The sequence below is a fragment of the Cervus canadensis genome, chromosome 3, assembly GCF_019320065.1.
Source record: "Cervus canadensis isolate Bull #8, Minnesota chromosome 3, ASM1932006v1, whole genome shotgun sequence".
Classification (NCBI taxonomy): domain Eukaryota; kingdom Metazoa; phylum Chordata; class Mammalia; order Artiodactyla; family Cervidae; genus Cervus; species Cervus canadensis.
The window spans coordinates 107916051-107939808 of record NC_057388.1 but is presented as its reverse complement, the minus strand read 5'-3'; the positions used below and the strand labels follow the sequence as shown (position 1 = coordinate 107939808).

Below are 23758 nucleotides of genomic sequence, written 5' to 3'. Positions count from 1 at the left end.
AATGAGAAATGAACAGGATGGGCCGGAAGAGACAGAATGATGGCGTGAATCCTGCAAAATACGTGTGCCCTCAGTCTGTGCGGCAGACGCCACGCATGCCCACATCCTTAAACCTACCTCCTTTGTCTTACTGCTCCTCCAGGTCGCCGTGGTCACGCCAGCTCCGCCCAAATCTACCATCTGACCTCATTTCCAGTTTGTCTCCAGCAGGTCTCTCTTCTGACCCTCACTCTTCCCCACCGCATTTATCTCTATTCCTACGGCTGTTCAGAGCATTTATTCAAGGACAGACTCCTGCAAGAAAACCCTCCCGGACAGACCCTTCCCTGGTCCCTCCCTGGCTGAGACGCCTGTGCTGTTGAGCTTGGCACTTTGTAATTCAGTCTTTTTTCTTAATCCACATTTTATTCTGAACAGGATCATAAAATCCTCAGAGGGAGGACCTACGTGCAATCGATTCTGTTAAAATGTTCATTTTGAAAACGTGACTTTGTTTCAATGCACTTGAAATATTAAGGGAACAACCTGTGGATAAAGGCTAATTTCATGTTTGCATATGTGTCCTTCGTTTTTGAGAGACTCTAGGTGAATGTAGAACACTGCTTCGAGGCTGCAGGAATACACAGAATGCACACACACTTCCAAACAGTGCTCACCCCAGACGGCCGCCTGCCGGAGCCACACCCACCATGACCTGTGTCACGCTTTCCCTCGGATTTCAGGTGATCTCCTCCCATTGCCACCGTGACTCCCAAGCTACCTTCTTCCAGTCCCACTTCCTCAAACAATCTCCTGGTCTTTCTCAAGGTCAAATACCATATAGACTACAGTTTGCATGTCCTCCTTAACCACTTAACACGTGTAAAATTGTGCTCCCACTTTTACTAGGTTCCTGTCTCTTCTTTATGTGTTACTGGCAGAATATTTCAATGTTTGGTCCACAACCCCATTTCCCCCATAAACCCTGTGGCTTTTATGGTGTAATTTTGAATAAGGCACTGATTTCTAAGAATCATTGCTAGAGAAGACTCTTGAGAGCTCCTTGGACAGCAAGGAGATCAAACCAGTCCATTCTAAAGGAAATCAGTCCTGAATATACATTGGAAGGACTGATGATGAAGCTGAAGCTCTACTACTTTGGCCATCTGATGTGAAAAGCCAACTCACTGGAAAAGACCCAAATGCGGGAAAACATCGAAGGCAGGAGGAGAAGGGGGCGACAGAGGATGAGAAGGTTGGATGGCATCACCGACTTGATGGACATGAGTTTGAGCAAGCTCCAGGAGATAGTGAAAGACAGGGAAGCCTGGCATGCTGCAATCCATGGGGTAACAAAGAGTTGGACATGACTAGTGAATGAACAACAACATTATTATTTGCTACAGCAAAACATCTGCACATTCTATGTACTTTGAGAGAAGGGGCATCACCAAACACTTATTACGCATTTGACACAAATGAAAGAGAAACAAACTCACAGACACAGAAACAGATTTGAGGTTGCCAAGTGGGAGGCAGGCAGGGGAGGGACGGACTGGGAGCCGGGAGCAGCAGATGCTGACTGTTACATATGAGACAGGTAAACAACAGGGTCCTACTACAGAGCACAGGGAGCTGTATTCAATATCTGGGATAAACCATCATGGGAAAGAATGCAAAAAAGACTATGTACACATGTATGACTAAATCACTCTGCTAGAAACTAGCACAAGACTGTACATCAACTATATTTCAATTAAATGCATTTAAAAGAAAGAAACTGGAAAGCATACACTTGACACTTCTATTCATTTGCATTGTCCGATGGCCTGTATTTGTAAAGCATGATACAATAAAATTTGAGGTAATAGGCAAAGTGCACCTAGTCCTCTAACCAAACCTCCCTTATCAGCTCCCTTTCTGCTGGACCGCAGTTACCATTCAAGTTCTATGATGACTCAAGTTTTTTCAGTGATTTTTCATGGGCAGCATAAATCTTGCTCAGTCTCTTGTTCTCTCATGGGAATAATAAAACAGAAACTGCGTTGTTAGACAAGTAAAGTAAAACCAGATATATAATAAATGATTTACCATCTAATTTACTGTTTCATTTCATTTCCCAACAACACAGAGTTTACTTCAAAGCTGGAGAAGTCATCTGGATAGATGCCAAGAGTGAGGCAGTTCTTGACCACAATTTACCCTTGCTCTTTACCTCTTTCCAACCTGTTCTTGTTCTAAGTTCCATTTCTGTCCAATAATGTGTGTAATTTCCAGTGATGTTTTGGCTTCTCAGCCTTTAAAATGGCTGCATTAGGAAATGACAGCCAGACATGCTGTCAAGTGGTTTGCCCTTTTAGTATTTGTTCTGGGGAACAAAGGCAAGAAAAAAGCTAAGATTCAAGAAAACAGATGGATTGGGTTGATGTCAGACGTCTCTTCTCACGAAGGGCAGCCGAACAAGGTCATTACAGCTTTGCCATTCATTCCTTTAAACGACACAAGCCATTCACCCATGCCTGACTCTCTTACTCAAAGCATAGAAATTACGACCTTGCACCTGATTTGACTTCTTCCCCACTTGTGCTGGGTGTTGAACTTGAGTGTTCTGTCTGGGAGATCTGCCTTCTGAGGACACAGTGAGTGCAAGCCGGAACAGGCAGGCAACCCTGGACTGATGAAAAAGGGCTAGTAGGGAGACTGTGGCTGGAGGGGGTGATCTGGCCAAATGCCAGTAAAGAAGATGCAAGAGCAAGGCTGAGAATATCTTCAGGTATCCTCAGTCAGAGGGATAAGAGGAATACTTCACACTCTCACTCTGAAGCCTGGTATCGTCTAAAAACACTTGCCCTCCCTAAAGTGAGGCCGAGAAGGAAATACGGTGGCAATTCTAGGCTGGTACCCTTCCTGACCTCCCACCAGAACCCCACAAGACCTGTGACATGAAAGCATTGATGGGGGTAAGCAGGTGCTAATCAAGGGTAACCCAATGAGAACCTAGATTCTAATTTTCCTTTATTTCCACAGTGATGACACTAACAGCGGTTTACCACCGTGCAATAGACTCAGCTTCCTTGCTGTTCATTGGAAATGGCCTGAACTGATAGCTCAGGCAGTACAGAATCTGCCTGCAATGCAGGAGACCCAGGTTCAATCCCTGGGTTGGGAAGATCCCCTGGAGAAGGGGGCAACCCACTCCAGTATCCTTGCCTGGAGAAATCCCAGGGACAAAGGAGTCTGGAGGGCTGCAGTCTATCGGGTTGCAAAGAGTCAGACATGGCTGAGCAACTAACACTTTCACTGAACTTATAGAAAAGTAAATGCAAGAGCAAGAAGAGGCAAAGTCCCCGGGGACCAAACCCCAACCCTGTACTGACTGGCTCTGCAATCTGGAAGGTTTAGACACGTGGGTAACTCTGGTTCAAGAGGCTTTTGAGATCTTGGGAGGAAACATGTCTTCAAATGTCACACTTCACTTCCCTGCACCACGTCCTGCAGACTGATCACCTTCCATCATAACACCCATCTCCCATGCATTCCAAGACTGTCATGCAACACATTAGGCAGAGGAGCCACTCTCTGCAGAATGAAGGATACTTGGCTTGTGTTGAGCAGCCAGCCCGGGGCCTACAGGGAGCAGATCAGTGTTTTGCATGCTATAGTTTGTGAAAACTTTAGGTTAATCAAGATAAGTGATTACCATTATTGGACTTTTTTAAAAAACTAGTCCAATAATTTATTCCATAAGTTGGGTCTCAAAATTCACCAGGAAGTGGTTTCTCTTCTCCTAGTCAGATTTTAATTATATGATGTCAGAATCCACCACAGAATACATCTTTCCTTTATCAATCTGTAGATCTCAGACACAATTACGGTTTTGCTTGAGCCTTATGAAAATAACACCACAGGTTATAAAGCATTTCATGCTTTTCACAATATATTTTCATGTATTTATCTCACTGTGCCTTAGGGAAACTGATAAAGAGAGCAGATAGTACCATTCTGATTTTGTAGATTGCTATTTGTGATTTTGCAGGTGGTGAAAAAAACATGGATAAATTAAGAGGAATAAAATAATACTGCAAGCTTTCATCAGGTATAGAAACCAGTTGTTATAATTCATGGGACAATACTTTTGCTGTATTACTTTAAGTGTTTATTTTAAGTGTTAAGTGGGAATACATTGTTAAACCAATAGTTTTCAAGCACTCTACTGGAAAAATTCTGGAAACATCTAGTTTCTGTTCTGGAGACTATGATGGGACTGAACAAGTATGCTCTAGCTAGAGAGGGCAGGCAAAAGATGAAAAGAAAGGAAGGGTGAGTGGGCTAGTGTTCTCCCTGAAAGACACGAGAAAGTAGGTGATGAGGCCCTGAAGGAGCCCCCATGCCTACCTGAGTCAGGGTGCAGGACTGTCCCCAGCACCCGATCTGCTCTGTCTTCTGCTGGGGAGTGGCTCCACCTTCTGATTTTACATTTCACTGCCTCTTTCTCTCCTCACATCTGGGACAGAATTCATTTAAGCCTGCAGACTGGTCAAGCTTCAAATATTGCTAATTGTCTAACTATCTGCTCTGGAATAATCACAAGACCTTTCAGCATTTCACATGCCTGCCCCTCCCCCACCCCCAGAAAATGGATTTCATTTCTGGTCTGTGACCTTCAGCTCCTCCTGTCTGATGTGGAAGCAGGGGGTCATCTGGGCCCTGGCTGCAACTCAGGTCTCCCTGCCCTGATCTCCAGTCTCTTCTCACTCTTGCTCAGAACAGACTGGTTGCCCTGGGCAAATGGCGTGATTAGATCTTCACTGGAATTTCATACATCCTTTACTTCATTAGGAATTTTCATACATCCTTCCATCTGTGGTTCATATGGCTCTCTGAGTCACTCTTAATGCATTCCTCCCACATGTATCCCTCTCCCATTACCATGCAACATGCTCATTTTCCTACCTTTGAATCTTTTTGTACAACCTCAGACCCTCTCTAGCCCTCACACTCAAAAAAACATGTGATTTGCACAGGGAACTCTGCTCAGTGTTATGTGGCATCCTAGATGGGAGGAGAGTTTAGTGTGTGAGTGGGGGATGGGGATGGATACATGTGCGTGTATGGCTGAGTGCCTTTGCTGACAACCGGAAACTGTCACACCATTGCTAACAGGCTACACTCCAGTATGAAATAAAGCTTTTTTTAAAAAAAAAAGAAACGAAAATAAATAATAAAATAAAATGTGTGATTTATGTGCTTTCATTCCTCAAAACTTTAGTTGTGTGTCTGTGTGTGTGTTTGGAGCATGTATTTTTCCTTTATTTTCATGGCTTATCTCTAACCTTTATTCCAATAACAAATGGGTCCTCCCATTCCCTTCATGACTTCCCTGGTGGCTCAGTTGGTAAAAGCGTCTGCCTACAATGCGGGAGACCTGGGTTTGATCCCTGGGTCAGGAAGATCCCCCGGAGAAGGAAATGGCAACCCACTCCAGTACTCTTGCCTTGAAAATCCCATGGACGGATATGACTGAGCAACTTCAATTTCACTTTCACTCCATTCACAGAAGAGTTACATTCTTCTGCAGTGGCTCAAGCATTTGGTATTTTAGGTGCAATAGTTGTGTTTTAATTCCTACCCAGTGAAAACATGACGGCTATTCCCCTCCTCCCCACTGTTCTTAGATCTCCTAGTCACACCCTCAGTACTAACATCCATCAGGGCAAGCCCTGTGTCCACTCCGTCCTTGGACTCGTTCATTAAACTTGCAGTGTACCCCCACCCTCACACCCACGGCCAAGGGAGCAGCATCTGCATTAAGACAGTGCATCTGCATCACAGGACTCATGCTTCCCTCCCGGATTTTTCTTAGACCCTCAGTGTGCTGTGCTGAGCTTAGTCTCTCGGTCATGTCCGACTCTTTGCGACCCCATGGACTGTAGCCCACCACGCTGTCCACGGGGATTCTCCAGGCAAGAATCCTGGAGTGGGTTGCCATGCCCTGCTCCAGGGGATCTTCTTGACCCAGGGATCGAACCCAGGTCTCCTGCATTGCAGGCAGATTCTTTACCAGCTGATCCAGCAGGGAAGCCCAAGAGTACTGGAGTGGGTAGCCTATCCCTTCTCCAGTGGATCTTCCCAACCCAGGACTTAAACCAGGGTCTCCTGCATTGCAGGCGGATTCTTTACTTGTGGAGCTACCAAGGACGCCCGAACCTCAGTGTAGCCGTGGTTCATTCCAGCAAAATTCATGATGGGCTGTGACAGCTGCCTCACTTCACAAATTTTAACTTGTAAACTAAACCTATAAATAAATACACAAAATACACCCACCTTCAGTCATATCTACAAAACAGATAGCTATGCTGAGATTCTCTAGATTTGGGTCTGTGACAGCCAAAAAGCAAACACAAATTTCAAAGAAATCTTCAACTTCAGGAGAGGTCAGGGAACAGATATGGCCAAGAGGGCACATGGGTTCGACTGGGCTGAGCTCAAGGTGAAATCATTGTCCTCTCAGGCCACTTCCTCAACCTCTCCAAACCAGAGAAGGAGGATGATAACAGCTTCCGTGAAGCAGTGCTGCAAGGAATAAATTAGATGATAAATTAAAATACCTGGAACACTGTTCCTCTTTACAAAGACAGCAGCATCATCCTCGTCATCATCACTTTTATTATCAATAAGGTTCATAGTGTCTCTTTTACTCATATAAACAATATTTTTTCAAACAATGATAGACATCAAATCATTTTTTCAAATGATAAACATCAAATCATTTCTAAATTTAAAACAGTGTGAAAGTGAAAGTCACTCAGTCGTGTCCAACTCTTTGCAACCACATGGATTATACAGTCCATGGGATTCTCCAGGCCAGAATACTGGAGTGGGTACCTTTCTCAGAAGATCTTCCCAACCCAGGGATGGAACCCAAGTCTCCTGCATTGCAGGCAGATTCTTTACCAGCTGAGCTACCAGGGAAGCCCTAAAACAGTGTACTAAGGCAAGATTTAAATCAAACTACCATTTCAGGGTAGGTTGTATGTAGACAGCATTTAGCGTTATTTAATCAGCTCACATCACCTTCTTGCTTCCTGGTCTCTCCTCACTTGTTCTCCCCTGCAGGTGGGAAGCGCCTGTCTGCTGATCTACACCATCTCCACTCACCCATGTGTATTTTGGTCCACTTGGTTATCAGAGCGGAGGCCTGAGCTCATGAATCACCACCCACCCCCCGGGCACTTTCTCCAAGGAAACCCTGATATGCTGCTTTCATTTCTCTTCACAGTCAACTAGCTCATCTGGCTTCTTGCCAGAGACTTTCTAAATGTTTATTTTATTGTCATATTATTTTGATTCTGGCAGATTAAAATCTGACCAAAAGGGAAAGCTTTTGAATGAGCTTTGAGTGGCCTTTCCCCAGCAGTCAAGGTTTTATGACTACATCTGCGGGCAGACAGGATTCAAGAGAAGCTTTGACAGTAGTTGCCGTTGACTCTGCCCAACCCATCAGTGGAATCGGCAAAGTGATCATTCTGGTTTCAGATGGGTTAGTCTGACTTTTCCAACTAGTTTGGATATTCTCAGGGCATACATCTAAGTTTTTCTTTCATGTAATTTTTTTTTAATCTTTTCTAATCCGTCAACACTAAAAAATCATCTCCTGCTTTGATGAGACAGCAACAGTTGGTCAGGAACAGTTTCAGTGAAATTTGCTCATATGCCATTCATAAGAACTGTGGTATGTGTGTGAGTGTGTGAGAGAGAGACAGTGTGTGTGTGTATGTGTGTGAGAGAGAGACAGTGTGAGTGTGTGTGAGAGAGAGACAGTGTGTGTGTCAGAGCGTGTATGTGTGAGACAGTGTGTGTGAGTGTGTGTGTGAGAGAGAGACAGTGTGTGTGTGAGTGTGTGTGAGACAGTGTGAGTGTGTGTGTGAGAGAGTGTGTATGTGTGAGACAGACAGTGTGTGTGAGTGTGTGTGTGAGACAGTGTGTGTGACTGTGTGTGTGAGAGAGAGACAGAGTGTGTGTGTGTGAGTGTGTGTGAGAGAGACAGTGTGTATATGAGTGTGTGTGAGTATGTATGTGAGTGTATGTGTGAGAGAGTGACAGTGTGAGTGTGTGTGTGAGAGAGAGAGTGTATGTGTGAGTGTGTGTGTGAGTGTGTGTGTGAGAGAGACTGTGAGTGTGTGAGAGAGAGACAGTGTGTGTGTGAGTGTGTGTGAGTGTGAGACAGACTGTGTGAGTGTGTGAGTGAGAGACAGGGCATGTGTGTGTGTGTGAGAGAGAGTGTGTGTGAGTTTGTGTGTGTGTGTGAGAGAGAGAGACAGTGTGTGTGAGAGTGTGTGTGTGACTGTGTATGTGTGAGACAGTGTGTGAGTGTGTGTGTGTATGTGTGAGACAGTGTGTGTGAGTGTGTGAGAGAGAGACAGTGTGTGAGTGTGAGTGTGTGTGAGTGTGTGTGTGAGAGAAACTGTGTGTGTGTGTATAAGAGACAGTGTGTGTGAGAGAATGTGTGTGTAGGTATGTGAGAGAGAGACAGTGCATGTGTGAGTGTGTGTGTGAGAGAGATAGTGTGTGTGAGTGTGTGTGTGTGAGAGAGACTGTGTGTGAGAGTGTGTGTGTGACTGTGTGTGTGACTGAGAGAGAGATGGTGTGTATGAGTGTGTGTGTGACAGTGTGTGTGCATGTGTGTGTGAGAGAGAGACAGTGTGTGTGTGAGTGTGTGTGTGTGTGAGAGAGAGAGACGGTGTGTGAGTGTGTGTGTGTGAGAGAGAGACAGTATGTGTGAGTGTGTGTGAGAGAGAGAAAGTATGTATGAGAGAGTGTGTGTGTGTGTGTGTGAGAGAAAGTGTGTATGAGAGTGTGTGTGTCAGAGTGTGTGTGTGTGAGTGTGTGAGAGAGAGACAGTGTGTGTGAGAGTGTGTGTATATCTGTGTGTGTGAGAGAGAGAGAGACAGTGTGTATGAGAGTGTGAGTGTGTGTGAGAGAGAGAGACAGTGTGTATGAGAGTGTGAGTGTGTGTGAGAGAGAGAGACAGTGTGTTATGAGAGTGTGAGTGTGTGAGTGTGTGAGAGAGACAGTGTGTGTGAGTGTGTGAGAGAGAGAGTGTGTATGAAAGTGTGTGTGTGTGACTGTGTGTGTGTGAGAGAGAGAGAGACTGTGTATGAGAGTGTGAGCGTGTGTGAGAGAGAGAGAGACAGTGTGTATGAGTGTGTGAGTGTGTGTGTGTGAGTGTGTGTGAGAGAGAGACAGTACGTGTGTGAGCATGTGCTGGGCGGTCAGTAGGATGGGATCTGGGAGGCAGCAGTGTGACGGGCACAGGAAATCAGAAAGCATACTGTCTGCAGGTGAACTTACCTACCAAACAGAAACAGGCTCACAGACACAGAGAATAGACCTGTGGCTGTAACTGGGAATAATCATAGAGCCCACAAAAGTTGAAGACAATATTTTTTTCTGTTCTTTTTATAATCCTCTGTAACGAAATGCATTGTTACACATATCACTGTCCACCGATAAGACTGTATTTTGCTTCCATGTAAAAGGTGCACTGCCCTTGGGTGTGGATAACGGCCATTTGACAATTGTAAAGCTAACAGTCATCATAGTCGGGGTGGTCTTCCTAGGTGGCTCAGTGGTAAAGAATCCACCTGCCAATGCAGGAGATGCAGGAGATGCTGGTTTGACCCCTGGGTTGGGAAGATCCCCTGGAGGAGGACATGGCAACCCACTCTAGTTACTCTAGCCTGGGAAATCCCATGGACAGAGGAGCCAGGCGGACTTTGCAGTCCATGGGGCTGCAAAGGTTTAGTGACTAAACAACAACAACAACATGTATGTATAACTCAATCATGTTACTGTATAGCAGAAATTAACATGATACTGCAAATCAACAGTAAAAGTTTTAGAAAGTGCATTGTCTTTAGAGAATTTAAAGCTTAACAGATCTGACTAATAAAGGTTGGTAGGATTTGTATAAGATCAGAAACCAGCGTGAGGGCTCAGACGCCCCTCCCTGCCTGGACAGAGGACTCTTCTCCTTTCTGTCCTCAGCTCTGCTTTGCTGCTAAATGGAAGGAATTTTATCAAAGCTTAACTTGATCTCAAACATCCTTATTGTATTTCCAACACACACACACACACACACATGAATATGAAATACAAGGGCCTTGATTTTCAATTTAACTGAAGTAGATAAATCTTCTCACCCTGTTATGAATATAGATCCAATAAAACCTATTAGCTGACATTTCCATTTTTAGCCAAGAAGAAATCCCTCTGGAGAACCACTGTAGTGATGGGCCCATTCCAGGCTGAACGCTGCAAGCCTTGACAATAAATATGTGACTTCGGAAGCATTCTTATTCCTATTCAGGCCACACCAGGAAACCTGCAGACCTCCCACCTGACGCGTGATCAGGTCCGTAAGCCCTGGGCCTTGCTCTTCCCTCGCCTGCCTTCTCTTCCACCCTTCCCAAGGCATCGGCTTCCAACCACCTGCAGATTTCCCTGTGAAATACACAGCTCTTTTGGAACAGCCATCCACTAATTGGGGCAGGAACCTATCTTTTCTCTGGGTCTTTCTCCTCTGTGGCCAGGAGGCTTTCTGAGGTTCAACTTGATCTTAACGTGAGAGATACTAATAAGTAGCAGCCTTTCTGCAGTCAGATGAACTTACCTACCGAACAGAAATAGACTCATAGACACAGAGAATAGACTTGTGGCTGTAAGTGGGAATAATCACAGATCCCACAAAAGGTGAAGACAGTAATTTTTTCTGTTCTTTCTATAATCCTCTGTAACAAAATGCATTGTTACACATATCATTATCCACCGATAAGACTGCATTTTGCTTCCATATAAAAGGTGCACTGCCCTTGGGTGTGGGCAACAGCTACTTGACAGTTGTGAAGCTAGACTCTTGGGAATATTTTCACAATGACTCCGATAAACACTCCGTGTAGGGCTTCCCTGGTTAAGAAGCCGCCTGCCAGTGCAGGGAACACGGGTTCGATCCCTGGTCTGGGGAGATCCCACAGGCTGCAGAGCAGCTCACCCCCATGCCACAACTGCTGAACCCACACGGCCAACAACCCGTGCTCTACAGAGAACCGCCGCAACGAGAGCCGGTACACCCAACTAGACAGCAGCCCAGCCCTCTGACTCTGCAGCTAGAGAGAAGCCCCGGGCGGCAACAGAGACCCAGCACAGCTAAAAATCATAAACGAATAAAGAAAAATTCAAAAAGAACACTGAGAAATTAAAAAAAAAACCCCTCATGTAATTAACCTACACATGGGGAAACTGAGGCTCAGAGAGCTAGTGTGCATTCATGAATCCACCCAGCTCTGGAGTCTCCTCTTCTTGAGTCTCCACCTCTCCCACGTGGCCTCTGAACACTCCAAGAGCAAGTTCAAAGTTCCAGGATCAGTGTGCCCAAGGTTGGAGCCCCAGGCAAAAACCGCCTGTGGTGCAGGCTGCCTGTCCCTATATTTCCCCACCTTCCCCTTCCTCCCTCTTGACAAGACCTCTTTCAGGCAAGAGACTAATTTTTCTTTTCGCCAGGTAGAAGGCACCAGGGAAGACTGCATTTAGAGGCAGACATTTTCTCCATTAAATAAAGCTGTCTGAATTCATCTTTGGGAAAGGCCTTTCTTTCTAACTAGCTGGAGACACCCGTTTTTCTTTAGCTCTCACACGGGCTCAGAACGAGGGGAGAAAGCCATTTGTCTCCTGCTCGAATTCACAGGCAGAGATCGAAGAGAGCTTTTTTCAAAGCCTGGTGAGATAACCTCTGCAGACAAACCCGGCGAGCCTGCCGGCGCTGAGCCATGGCGCACACCCACACACCCTCCGCAACGGAGACCCTCACCCCGGATGCCAGCGAGGTAGCCAGGGTGGGTTTCTTAGAGGCAACTGTGTGAGAAATGAGAATGAGGGCTCTTCCGCCAGACAAGAGCAAACCCCTCCGGATACCAGATACATTTCTGGGGGTCCACGAACCTTCTGAAAGCATACGCAAAAGTCTCTGTGTATGTGTGAACTCGTAACAGCGGCCAGCACCTTGACCTTCATGGAGCTGCGACCCAGAGGGACTCTGAAGCAGAGATCCAACGTTTGGACCACACAGAGGCTTCCCTTCGTCCACGGCTAAGACAAACGCACAACAGAATCCTTGAACCGCCGGCATACAATCTTCTATAAGCGGAAGGAAACACTCGGAAGAATCAGCGTTCTCTGATGTTTAAAATTTCCCAAATATCTCGGAGGGAATGGAGGCACACCAGATGCCTTCAGAAGGAAAATTATTTGTGCGGTTTCTCTGCGGTCAGGCAATCTTTTCAGATGCAATTTGATGATCTCCCTGGCTAATAGTTTCTCTGGGTTAATTAATAGGTTAATTGATATTTTCCATTCTCTATCCAATGAATGCTGCTGTCCTAAAGAAAGTCTGATGTGGTTTCCAAAATGAACAGCATGCTTGTCTCTGACACACAAAATCAGAAAACGGCCTCCTTCAACGTGTTTGAAGAAAGAAGGCTCCTTTCTCATTAAGCTGTGGATCGGTACTCACGTGCTGATCCAGTTGAACACCAACACTATATGTAAGAATCCAAAGATAGCAACAAACAACAGCTAACAATCACTAGGACCGTGGGTCTTCAGCATCCACGGGCATCCTATGAATCTCAGGGTGACCTTATACGTGGTTATGCACTAGGACCTGAGAACCCCAGTCTGCTCACTGATGTGCGTGAATAACAGAGGAACATATTATCAGACAGGTCTCCTCCAAAATTCCCTGGTGGTCCAGTGGTTAGGACTCTGTGCTTCCACTGCAAGAGGCAAAGGTTGGAATCCTGGTCAGGGAACTAACCTCCCATAAGCCTTGCAGCCAAAAAAAGGGCATGCTCTTTTTTTTTTTTTTTTTTTTTTTGAGATAAAATTTAGATACACACAGATCTAAAGTATACCTTTCATTGGTTTTGACAAATGCATATACAGTCAAATGAATATGATCAAATCAAGATAGAGGGCATTCCAATTCCACCCAGAATCTCCTACAGGCAACCCCTGTTTTGATTTCTTTCACTGTTCCTGAGTTTTTTATACACAGAATTATGAGCATGTTATCTTTTTGTCTGGCTTCCTCCAGGCCAGATATGAGGTTCGTGTTGAGATTCACCCTCAGAGCAGTATGCATTGAACGCTGCTCACAAATAGTTCACTACATGAATACAGCACAATTTCTTTTTCCATTATCTGCTTGAAGGATATTTGGGTCTTTTCCAGTTTGGGTATACTATGAATAAGACTTGCTATGAACATTACAAATTTTTTTCCAAGGACTCATGTTTTCACTACTGTTGGAGAAATACCTAGGAGTGTAATAGACTTCAGTTGGGAGTTAAACATTTAGTTTTATAAGAAACTTTCAAACTGTTCCCCAAAGTGGTCATAGGTACTGTACACTCTCATCAATAGTGTTAGGAATTCATGTCACTTCACATTCCTGTTAACATTTGTTGTTGTCAGTGGGTTGAGAAATGGTATCTCAACACGGTTTTGACTGCCATTTCCTTATTTCTGACAGTATGGAACACCATTTCATGTGCAACCATTTATACATCTTCTTTTGTATAGCGCCTATTCAAATATCTTGTCCATTTTAAATTATTGATGTGTAGGCATTTTTATATATTAGGGATACAAGTCCATTTGTCAGGTATATGGAATTGAATATAATTTTCCCAATCTATGACTGGACTATTCATTTTCTTAACATCATCTTTAGCTGAGCAGAAATTTTTACTTTGGTGAAATCCAACTAATTGATCTGTTATTATTTTTTTTTATCCCTACCTATGAGGTGTTGAGGGGCTTGCCAGGTGGCTCAATGGTAAAGAATTCGCCTGCCAAGCAGGAGACACGGGTTCGATCGTTGGGTAAGGAAGATTCCCTGGGGAAGGAAATGGCAACCCACTCCAATATTTTTGCCTTGGAAATCCCATGGACAGAAGAGCCTGGCAGGCTACAGTCCATAGGATTGCAGAGTTGGACATGACTGAGAGACTAAAGAACAACATGAAGCCTTTACTAACTTCAAAGTTAGGGTATTTCTCATGACTATTAATATATGCATCATCATTTTAGATTTTATGGTTAGGCTTATGATCCACCTAAAATTGACTATTGCTTATGATGAGGGGTAGGGTTTAAATTTCCTCTCTCCCCATAACTTCATCCAGATCTTTACACCTTATCAAAAATTTATTGGTTGTGTATGTGAGTGTCTAATTCTGGATTCTTCACAGATAAGTTCCATTGATTATTCATCTTTCCTTATGCCAATACTAGTACCACAAATGCCCGTATAGTCAAAGCTGTGGTTTTTCCAGTAGTCATATATGGATGTGAGAGTTGGACCATAAAGAAGGCTGAGCATCAGAGAAGTAATGCTTTTGAACTGTGGTGTTTTGGTGAAGACTCTTGAGAGTCCCTTGGACAGCAAGGAGATCAAACCAGTCAATTCTAAAGGAAATCAACCCTGAATATTCATTGGAAAGACTGATGCTAAAGCTGAAGCTACAATCCTTTGGCCACCTGATGCAAAGAGCCAACTCACTGGAAAAGACCCTGATGCTTGGAAAGATTGAGGGCAAGAGGAGAAAGGGGCACCAGGATGAGATGGTTAGATAGCATCACTGACTCAATGGATGTGAATTTGAGCAAATTTGGGAAGATAGTAAAGGACAAGAAAGCCTGGCGTGGGGTTGCAAAGAATTGGATGTGACTTTATTTTGGGGGGCTCCAAAATCACTGCAGATGGTGACTGCAGCCATGAAATTAAAAGACCCTTACTCCTTGGAAGAAAAACTATGACCAACTTAGACAGCATATTAAAAAGCAGAGACATTATTTTGCCAACAAAGGTCCGTCTAGTCAAAGCTATGGTTTTTCCAAGAGTCATGTATGGATGTGAGAATTGGACCATAAGGAAAGCTGAGTGCCAAAGAATTGAGACTTTTGAAGTGTGGTGTTGGAGAAGACTCTTGAGAGTCCCTGGGACTGCAAGGAGATCCAACCAGTCCATCCTAAAGGAGATCAGTCTTGGGTGTTCACTGGAAGGACTGATATTGAAGCTGAAACTGCAATACTTTGGCCACCTGATGCAAAGAGCTGACTCATTGGAAAAGACCCTGATGCTGGGAAAGATTGAAGGCAGGAGGAGAAGGGGACAACAGAGGATGAGATGGCATTACTGACTCAATGGACATGAATTTGAGCAAACTTTGGGAGATAGTAAAGGACAAGGAAGCCTGGTGTGGTGTTGCAAAGAATTGGATGTGATTTAGCGACTGAACTGATTCCTAGAATGTCAGCTGTTCTAAGTCCTTAGAATTCTTATGCTTGTCAATTTCTACTATCTATCTGAAATTTTCATTTAGCTTTTATTAAACCCATAGGTCAATCTGGGATCACTGACATTTAATATTACTGATTCTTCTCGTTTATGTAACTTGTCTCTATTATCTGTCATTTTTCTATTTTATTATTTTTTCCTGTATAATTTCCAACTTTTACTTACTTGAGGTTCATTTTCATTTTTTCTGATTCAGATTATTGATTTTTATTCTCTTTTTTTCTAATATAAACCTTTAAAGCTACAAATTTCCTACCAAGCACTATTTTAGATACATACCACAAGCTTCGATATGTATGTTTTTATTGCCATTTAGCTTAAAATATTTATTAACTTAGTCCTGTAACTTAGTTTTTAATCTCACTTGGAATTTCTTGAACCTCTTAAATACTTGTTTTCATTTGTTTCCACAAAATATTAGCAAATTTAAGTCATTATTTTTAAATCTTTTTTTTCTTTTATGTATTTTTGAGACTCAGATTACATGTGTTTATGACCGCTTGGATGTTGTCCTGCTTATCACTGAGAAATATCTTATTATACTTTCCCATGTCTATATCTCTTCTTCAAGTTGGATAACACTGTTGAACTACCTTCAAACTGATTAGCTCCTCTATTGTTCTCAATGCATTATTAAATCTGCCCAATGAAATTTTATTTCACATACTATATTTTCAGTTCTAGAAATGTTTTTCTACTTTTATTTTCTCTGTTGCAATTCTCCTTTTGTTCCCTTGTTATGACCATGTTTTCCTCTAATTTCTTGACTATATTTACGATACCTGTTGTAAAGTTCTTGTCTGAAAAATGCAACATCAAGGTCATCTCAGGGTTCATTTCCATTGACTTCTCTTATCCTTGATCGTGGGTCACCTCTTTGTATTTCTCTACAAACCTAGTAATTGTTTAAAATTTTTTACACTATTTGCAGGGCAGCAATGGGGACACAGACATAGAAAACAGACATGGGAGGTGCTGAGGAAGGAGAGGGTGGGACAAACAGAGAGAGTAGCATGGAAACATATACCCTACCACATGTAAAATAGAAAGCCATGGAAATTTGCTCTATGACTCAGGGAACTCAAACTAGGGCTCCGTATCAACCTAGGTGTGTGGGAAGGGATGGGAGGCTGGAGGGAGGTTCAAGAGGGAGGCGACATATGTGTACCTATGACTGACCCAGGTTGACATATGGCAGAAACCAGTGCAATACTGTGAAGCAATTTCCTTCCATTAAAAATATATAAATTAAAAAAAAAATGTTTTACACTAGACACTACAGATGATATTTCAGGAATTCTAGATAGTGTCTCCTTAAATTATAGTTTGTTGAGTTTTCTCTTGACAGCTGAAAAATTACCAATCACTGTGGATGGTGACTGTAGCCATGAAATGAAAAGATGCTTGCTCCTTGGAAGAAAAGCTATCACCAATCTAGATAGCATATTAAAAATCAGAGACATAAAAAAAGAAAATCAGAGACATTACTATGCCAACAAAGGTCCATCTAGTCAAAGCTATGGTTTTTCTAATAGTCATGTATGGATGTAAGACCTGGACCATAAAGAAAGCTGAGTGCTGAAGAATTGAGACTTTTGAACTATGGTGTTGGAGAAGACTCTTGAGAGTCCCTTGGACTGCAAGGAGATCAAACCAGTCAATCCTAAAGGAAATGAGTTTTGAATATTCATTGGAAGGCCTGATGCTGAAGCTGAAGCTCCAATAGTCTGGCCACCTGATGCGAAGAACTGACCCACTGGAAAAGACCCTGATGCTGGGAAAGACTGAAGGCAGGAGAAGGGGACGACAGAGGATGAGATGGTTGGATGGCATCACCAACTCAATGGACATGAGTTTGAGTAAACTCCGGGAGTTGGTGATGGACAGGGAGGCCTGGCGTGCTGCAGTGGATGGGCTCACAAAGGGTTGGACACGACTGAGCGACTGAACTGAACTGAACTATTTTGGTCGTATCAGCTTTATTAATCTTTGTTAGACATGAACCTTGTCCATGGAAAGGCCTTTATTCTATAAGGTATAGCTTTGACTTTTAAGTCATAGACTTCCTGCGGCTTCAGCTGAAGTCTGAGATGCTCAGTGAGGCTCCTTGCTGAGGCTGGGCTGCAGGTCCCACATCCCCAGCAGTGTGTGACCTCTCCCACCTTCACTCACGCTCCCTGTCATCCTGCAGCAGCTAATCCCTGCCGGGTGGTGTGCATATGCATACCAGCTGCAGCCAAGGGCCTGTAGTCAGTCCCTACCGCCTGGCAACACCTGGGGAAAGTGGCACAGACAGACAGCTCAGGCAGCTGTCGGTCTCCCCACCAGCTCCTTTCTCTCAAGGGTTATGACTCGGCGATGCTGTGTTCAATTCCTGAGAAGAGTTGCCGTACACATTTCATGAGTCTGAAAGTTACTTGTGCCAGGAAAGACTGTTCGGTGTGAGTTACTCCATCATAGCTATAAGTAAAGTTCACTGGTTGCTTTTATGCAATAGCCCAAGAAAACACGCAAAGGCACACATGCTTCTCGAAGCCAGTGTCATCAGAGCTTGAGAACTACAAAGTCGGCAGTCAACTTGGTCTCTGCTTCACACCATTAGTTATTTATGGAGCACCACAGAGGCACACAGAACTTCACAAAGCCCGAGTGAGATCAAGATGCCTGCTCCAGGGTGCTTACGTGCGGATGTCACACTAGTCAGAAAGAGGAGGTGGCAAGACTGGATGCTATTTCAAAGGTTTCAGTGTGAGGAGACGCAGAAAGGACAGACCCCTTTGTTGATGCCGAGAACTTCTCCAAGAGGGAGATGGTAGCAGGTTCTAAGGGATGAAACACAGATACCGAAAAGTCAAGACCGACTTCTAAGTTTCTGAGTAGCTCTTTCCTTTGTTCAAGGATTGCCTAACCCTTTTCAAGATAAAAAGCTAAGGGATCAAGTACAAAGAATTTAATGAATATTTATCAGAAACTCAGTTCTCTGTAAGTTCTGGAAGATAAGTAGAGTAGAATGTGTGTGTGTGTGGCGGGGTGGGGCAGCCAGGGGATTGACCACTGCTATATTACAGCAAAATGGGACAAACGGCTCCTTTCTTTAGTTCTGAGATAGATTTTTTTTAACCATTAGATTTTTAAAAAACTTAGAATGAGGCAGGTTAAACGTAATGCTTTCTTCGGGGGAAAATCAAGTAGAATATATGATAATCAAGGGCCAGGACTGTGATAGTGAATCAAAAGTAATAGACTGTTGAGGAGGGAATTAATGGATCTAAAGGACTGAGGGAGGCTTTTTGGTGTAGATGGGAGTAGAAGGGGACATTTAAAAATATGCATGCTTTGGATAAAATAGGGAAAGGAAAGAAGGCACTTATTGAATACATTGTAAAGGAAACATGTTTGTTTTTGCCAATGGACAATGTGTACACACACGTGCTCACTGAATCACCTGCTATTTTGTGACATGTTTTCTCTGCGCCACACCAGTGGTGCAAAACAGCAAGAGCAGTAAGTATAAAAAGAAAAATTTAACCCATATCTTTATCAATGAAACTTCCTAATATTCTACCAATAAATAAAGGAGTGACCTGAAAATGAGATGACCTTTTGGTCTGAGGTTGAATTGGCTAAATTCACAGCTTTTTACCAAAAGGTGTATTGGCCCAGGCCAAATACAACATGGAAATACCAAATAGATGACATCTTTTCAAATGGAAATATGGCCCATTTCAAATTAACCGAATGAATAACCCAATCAAAAAATGGGCAGAAGACCTAAACAGACACATCTCCAAAGAAGACATACAGATGGCCACTAGGCACATGAAAAGAAGCCCAACATCACTATTAGAATTAGAGAAATGCAAATCAAAACTACAATAAGGTTATCACATCACACCAGTCAAAACAGTCATCATTAAAAAGTCTACAAATAACAAAAGCTGGAGAGGGTGTGGAAAAAAGGGAACCCTCCTACACTGTCAGTGGAAATGTAAGTTGGTACATCCACAATGGAAAACAGGATGAAGGTTCCTAAGAAAACTGAAAAGAGAGTTCCATATGACCCAGAAGTCCCACTCCTTGGTTATTCTCAGACAAAACTATAATTCAAAAAGATACATTGACCTCTATGTTTATAGCAGCACCATTTACAACAGCCAAGACATAGAAACAAACTAAATGTCCACTCACAAATGAATGGATAAAGAAGATGTGGCATATATATGCAACACACATACATACACACAATGGCATACTACTCAGTCATGAAAAAGAACAAAATAATGCCATTTCAGCAACATGGATGCAACTAGAGATGATCATAATAAATGAAGTAAGTCAAAAAGAGAAAAACAAATGAATACCATATGATATAATTTATATGTGGAACCTAAAATATGGCAAAAAAAATAAACTTATCTACAAAACAGAAACAGACTCACAGACATAAAGAATAGACTTGTGGTTGCTGGCAGGGGGTGAGGGAAGGGTGGAGTGGGCGTTTGGGATTAGCAGATGCAAACTATTATGTGCAGGATGGATAAACAAGCCCCTACTGCAGAGCTCAGGGAACTATATCCAATCTTCTAGGATTAACCTAATGCAAAAGAATATAGAAATAGAATGTGTGTGTGTGCGTGTGTGTGTGTGTGTATAACTGAATCATTTTGTTGTATGGCATAAATTAGCACAATATTGAAAATTAACTACACTTCAATAAAAAATAAATTGAATCAAGTAAATTGAATGTTTGAAACACTGTCCATCATGCATAAAATCCATTGGCAGCAATTAAACAACTGTCACTGTTGATTTGCTAATAAGAAAATATTGGAATAATCATTAGCCAAATTAGAAGCACTTGATGAAATAGAGTTAGTCCCTCAAGAAATCAGGTGGAAAATTGAACATGAATGTAAGGTCAGACACTTTGCCCATGCAGCTATAGCATGAATCTTGGAACAAAGAGGGAATATTCACAGGGAACTACATCAACCAATAGTCCATAGAGAACACAGTATCTGAGCACCTCTAACTGGTGGAGAACTTACATTCTCCTTTTGTTTCTTTTTTACAGGAGACAGACGCTTCTAATACTCCAGTGTGTATTTCCTTCTCTGCCATCTTGCCTTGGGGGAGCATGGAATGGACACAGGACTGCTTACGGGTCATTTCCTATTCCTGTTCTCAGTAGAGAAGGAAGGCTGACCCAAAGGCAGATGCCTGAGGACTGTATGCAGATGAAATCAGCATGCAGCATCAGCAGGTCTGCCCAATTAAAGGAGGTGCCGGTTATCTCACCCTCGGTCCTTGATGTATGGGATAACGGCCTTCTAAAAAGGGCATTCAGTGATAATGATGAGAATCTACTGCACGGGGTGTCTTAAAATATTACTAGAATTACATCACTGGCCATAAACTCAGCCAAATATAGAGATGAAAACATCACAGTTGATCTTTCTTCTTCTAAAATCTATGAAATAAATTAATACTAAATGGAGTTCTGGAATATTTTTCTCTATAGCAGAAGACATAACTATATTCCAGTTAGATATAAATAGTCCTAATTATATATATTCCATACATAACTAGGTTATATATATTCCATATATGACTAACTATATTCCTAGTTATACAGATTCCATATATAACTAGGAAATTAAGAGCTATAACACTAGAAATGCCAGAGTGGGGGTAGCTTTGTCGTTTCTCTTGAAAATACAGAGACTCTGTTCCATTTGAGGCATCAGATACTCTCTAGGGGGATAGAATTGCTCTTTGGAAACAGAGCTCAAACTCAATGCCACAAGAGGATGTCTGAGCATCCTTCTTGGAAACAGGTAGAGAAATGGGTTCCAGTGAGTCCTCCCCACACCCCTCCTCCCGCTAAGAAATTCAATTGGAACGTCCATCCAGAACCTGTAACAGGGACCTGGCTAGATGTCCGGCACATCTGCCCTTCACCAGTCCTGTCACCCAGAGAAATGCACAGCTTATCTTATCTTCTAATCGTAACCAGACAATGGTAATAATTCTGTGTTGCTCAAATCACAGAGACACAGCAGTTTGAGTAGGTTAATCTGCTGTTAACTACAAGATGGCATTGGCGAAATCCTTGACTATCTCTGGGCCTCAGGTTTTTAACTTGCAAGATGGAGATAATAATATTTGCTCTGTGCATGTCAAGGGGTTTTTGTAAAAATCAAGGGGAAGAGAATAAAAGCCAACGTGTGCAATGCTGGAGACACTGAAAGCATAATAATAAAAGTGTCTATTCACAGACTCCAGGCTGTGGAGTGCTTTGCCATTTTTCTTCCTTCCGGGACCGAACCCGAGTCTCCTGAGTCTCCTGCATTGGCAGGCAGCTCTTTTTTTAACCACTGAGCCACCTGGGAAGCCCCCGCTCAAATGTGAAGTCAAAGAAAGTGTTAGTCGCTCAGTCATGTCCAACTCTTTGTGACCCCATGGACTGTAGCCCACCAGGCTCCTCTGTCCACGGAACTCTCCAGGCAAGAATACTGAAGTGGGTAGCCAGTCCCTTCTCCAAGTTATTTCCTGACCCAGGCATTGAACTGGGTCTCTGCATTGCAGGCCGATTCTTTACCGTCTGAGCCACCAGGGATAAATGTCAGCCAGTGTTGCTACGGTCAACGCATAGTTTTCTCTAATTCAAAAAGGAATTTAATTTAAAAATTCTTCTGTTTAATATGCAGATGACACCCTTATGGCAGAAAGCAAAGAAAAACTAAAGAACCTTTAGATGAAAGTGAAAGAGGAGAGTGAAAAACTGTCTTAAAACTCAACATTAAAAAAACTAAGATCATGACATCCGGTCCCATCACCTCATGGCAAATAGATGGGGAAACAGTGGAAAGAGTGACAGACTTTATTTTCTTGGACTCCAAAATCACTGCAGATGGTAACTACAGCCATGAAATTAAAAGACGCTTGCTCCTCAGAAGAAAAGCTATGGCAAAGCTAGACAGCATATTAAAAAGCAGAGACATTACTTTACCGACAAAGGTGCATCTAGTCAAAGCTATGGTTTTTCCAGTGGTCATGTATGGATCTGAGAGTTGGACCATAAAGAAGGCTGAGAGCCGAAGAATTGATGCTTTTGGACTGTGGTGTTGGAGAAGACTCTTGAGAGTCCCTTGTACTGCAAGGAGATCCAACCAGTCCATCCTAGAGGAAATCAGTCCTGAATATTTATTGGAAAGACTAATGCTGAGGTTGAAGCTCCAACACTTTGGCCACCTGATGCAAAGAACTGACTCCTTGGAAAAGACCCTGATGCTGGATGAAGGCAGGAGGAGAAGGAGACGACAGAGGATGAGATGGCTGGATGGCATCACCAACTCAATGGATGAGTTTGGGTAAGCTCTGGGAGTTGGTAATGGACAGGGAAGCCTAGTGTGCTGCAGTGGATAGGGTTGCAAAGAGTCGGTCACGACTGAGTGACTGAACTGAACTAAATTCAAAAAGAAAAACTTGACGTTATGTTTGAATTATTAAGGTTTCCTAGTAAATCACTCCCTCTAACACACATCAATAGTATTTTAGGCTTCAGACTTCAAGAGAAGTACACATCGTCATATTTGATAAGAAATGATATTCCTGGGCTCTGCCATCAAACACAACCTGAACGCGATAACACAGCAAATGAAAATGTTATTTATAATCCTAAATATCAACCTGTTTCCTGAAGTGACAAGATCAATTCTGCAACTAGAGCTTCCCCCTTGGTGACAGATGGTGCTATTAAAAATGACCAACTCACACATCTCTTCAGTGAGGAAAAGCTGCCTTAGACTGCGAAAGGGACCTTGTGAAGTCTGCTCTCCTGCTTAGAGGGGGAAAGGCCCTCAAGAGGGCCCTGGGATTCTCAGACAGGAGCTTCTCAAGGGGCGGTGGCCCCGGGGCCTTCGGTCCCTGTCTCCCCGGCAGAGGACCTCAGACAAGCCCCTTCTCTGCTGCTGTAGCTCCATCTCTGACCAGCTTCCCCGCCTTTCCGAGCCTGGATGGGGCACGCTCTGCTATGAAGCACTCTTCCAGGGCCTGCGGAGGGTCCTTGGCCACGGACCCAGTGCTTTTATTTCTCTCGAGATTCCTCCTTGGGAGCTCAGAGCCTTGAGCTGGGTCAGGAGCACAATGACCCCTGTTGTAGAGGAGAGGTTTGTCCGGAGCACTCAGTGTCCAGAAGAAAGAACTAAGCAGAGAAGGATGAAAGTGGGGGTGTCAGGAGTGCCGACTCCCTGGTGACCACGGAGCAGCAGAGACCACAGAGCCCAGACACGGCAGCAAAGGGGGTCCGGTGAGGTCAGAGGGTAGCCGGACACCTGCTGTCACCCGCACGGGGCTTCC

At 43.4% G+C, this 23758-nt stretch overlaps 1 protein-coding gene across 5 annotated transcripts in view; it reads right to left on the bottom strand.

The window, feature by feature from the left end:
• DPP6 (dipeptidyl peptidase like 6) overlaps nucleotides 1–23758 on the bottom strand; it is a 1059086-nt gene that overhangs the window by 587632 nt on the left and 447696 nt on the right. The gene's annotated exons all lie outside the window — the stretch shown is intronic.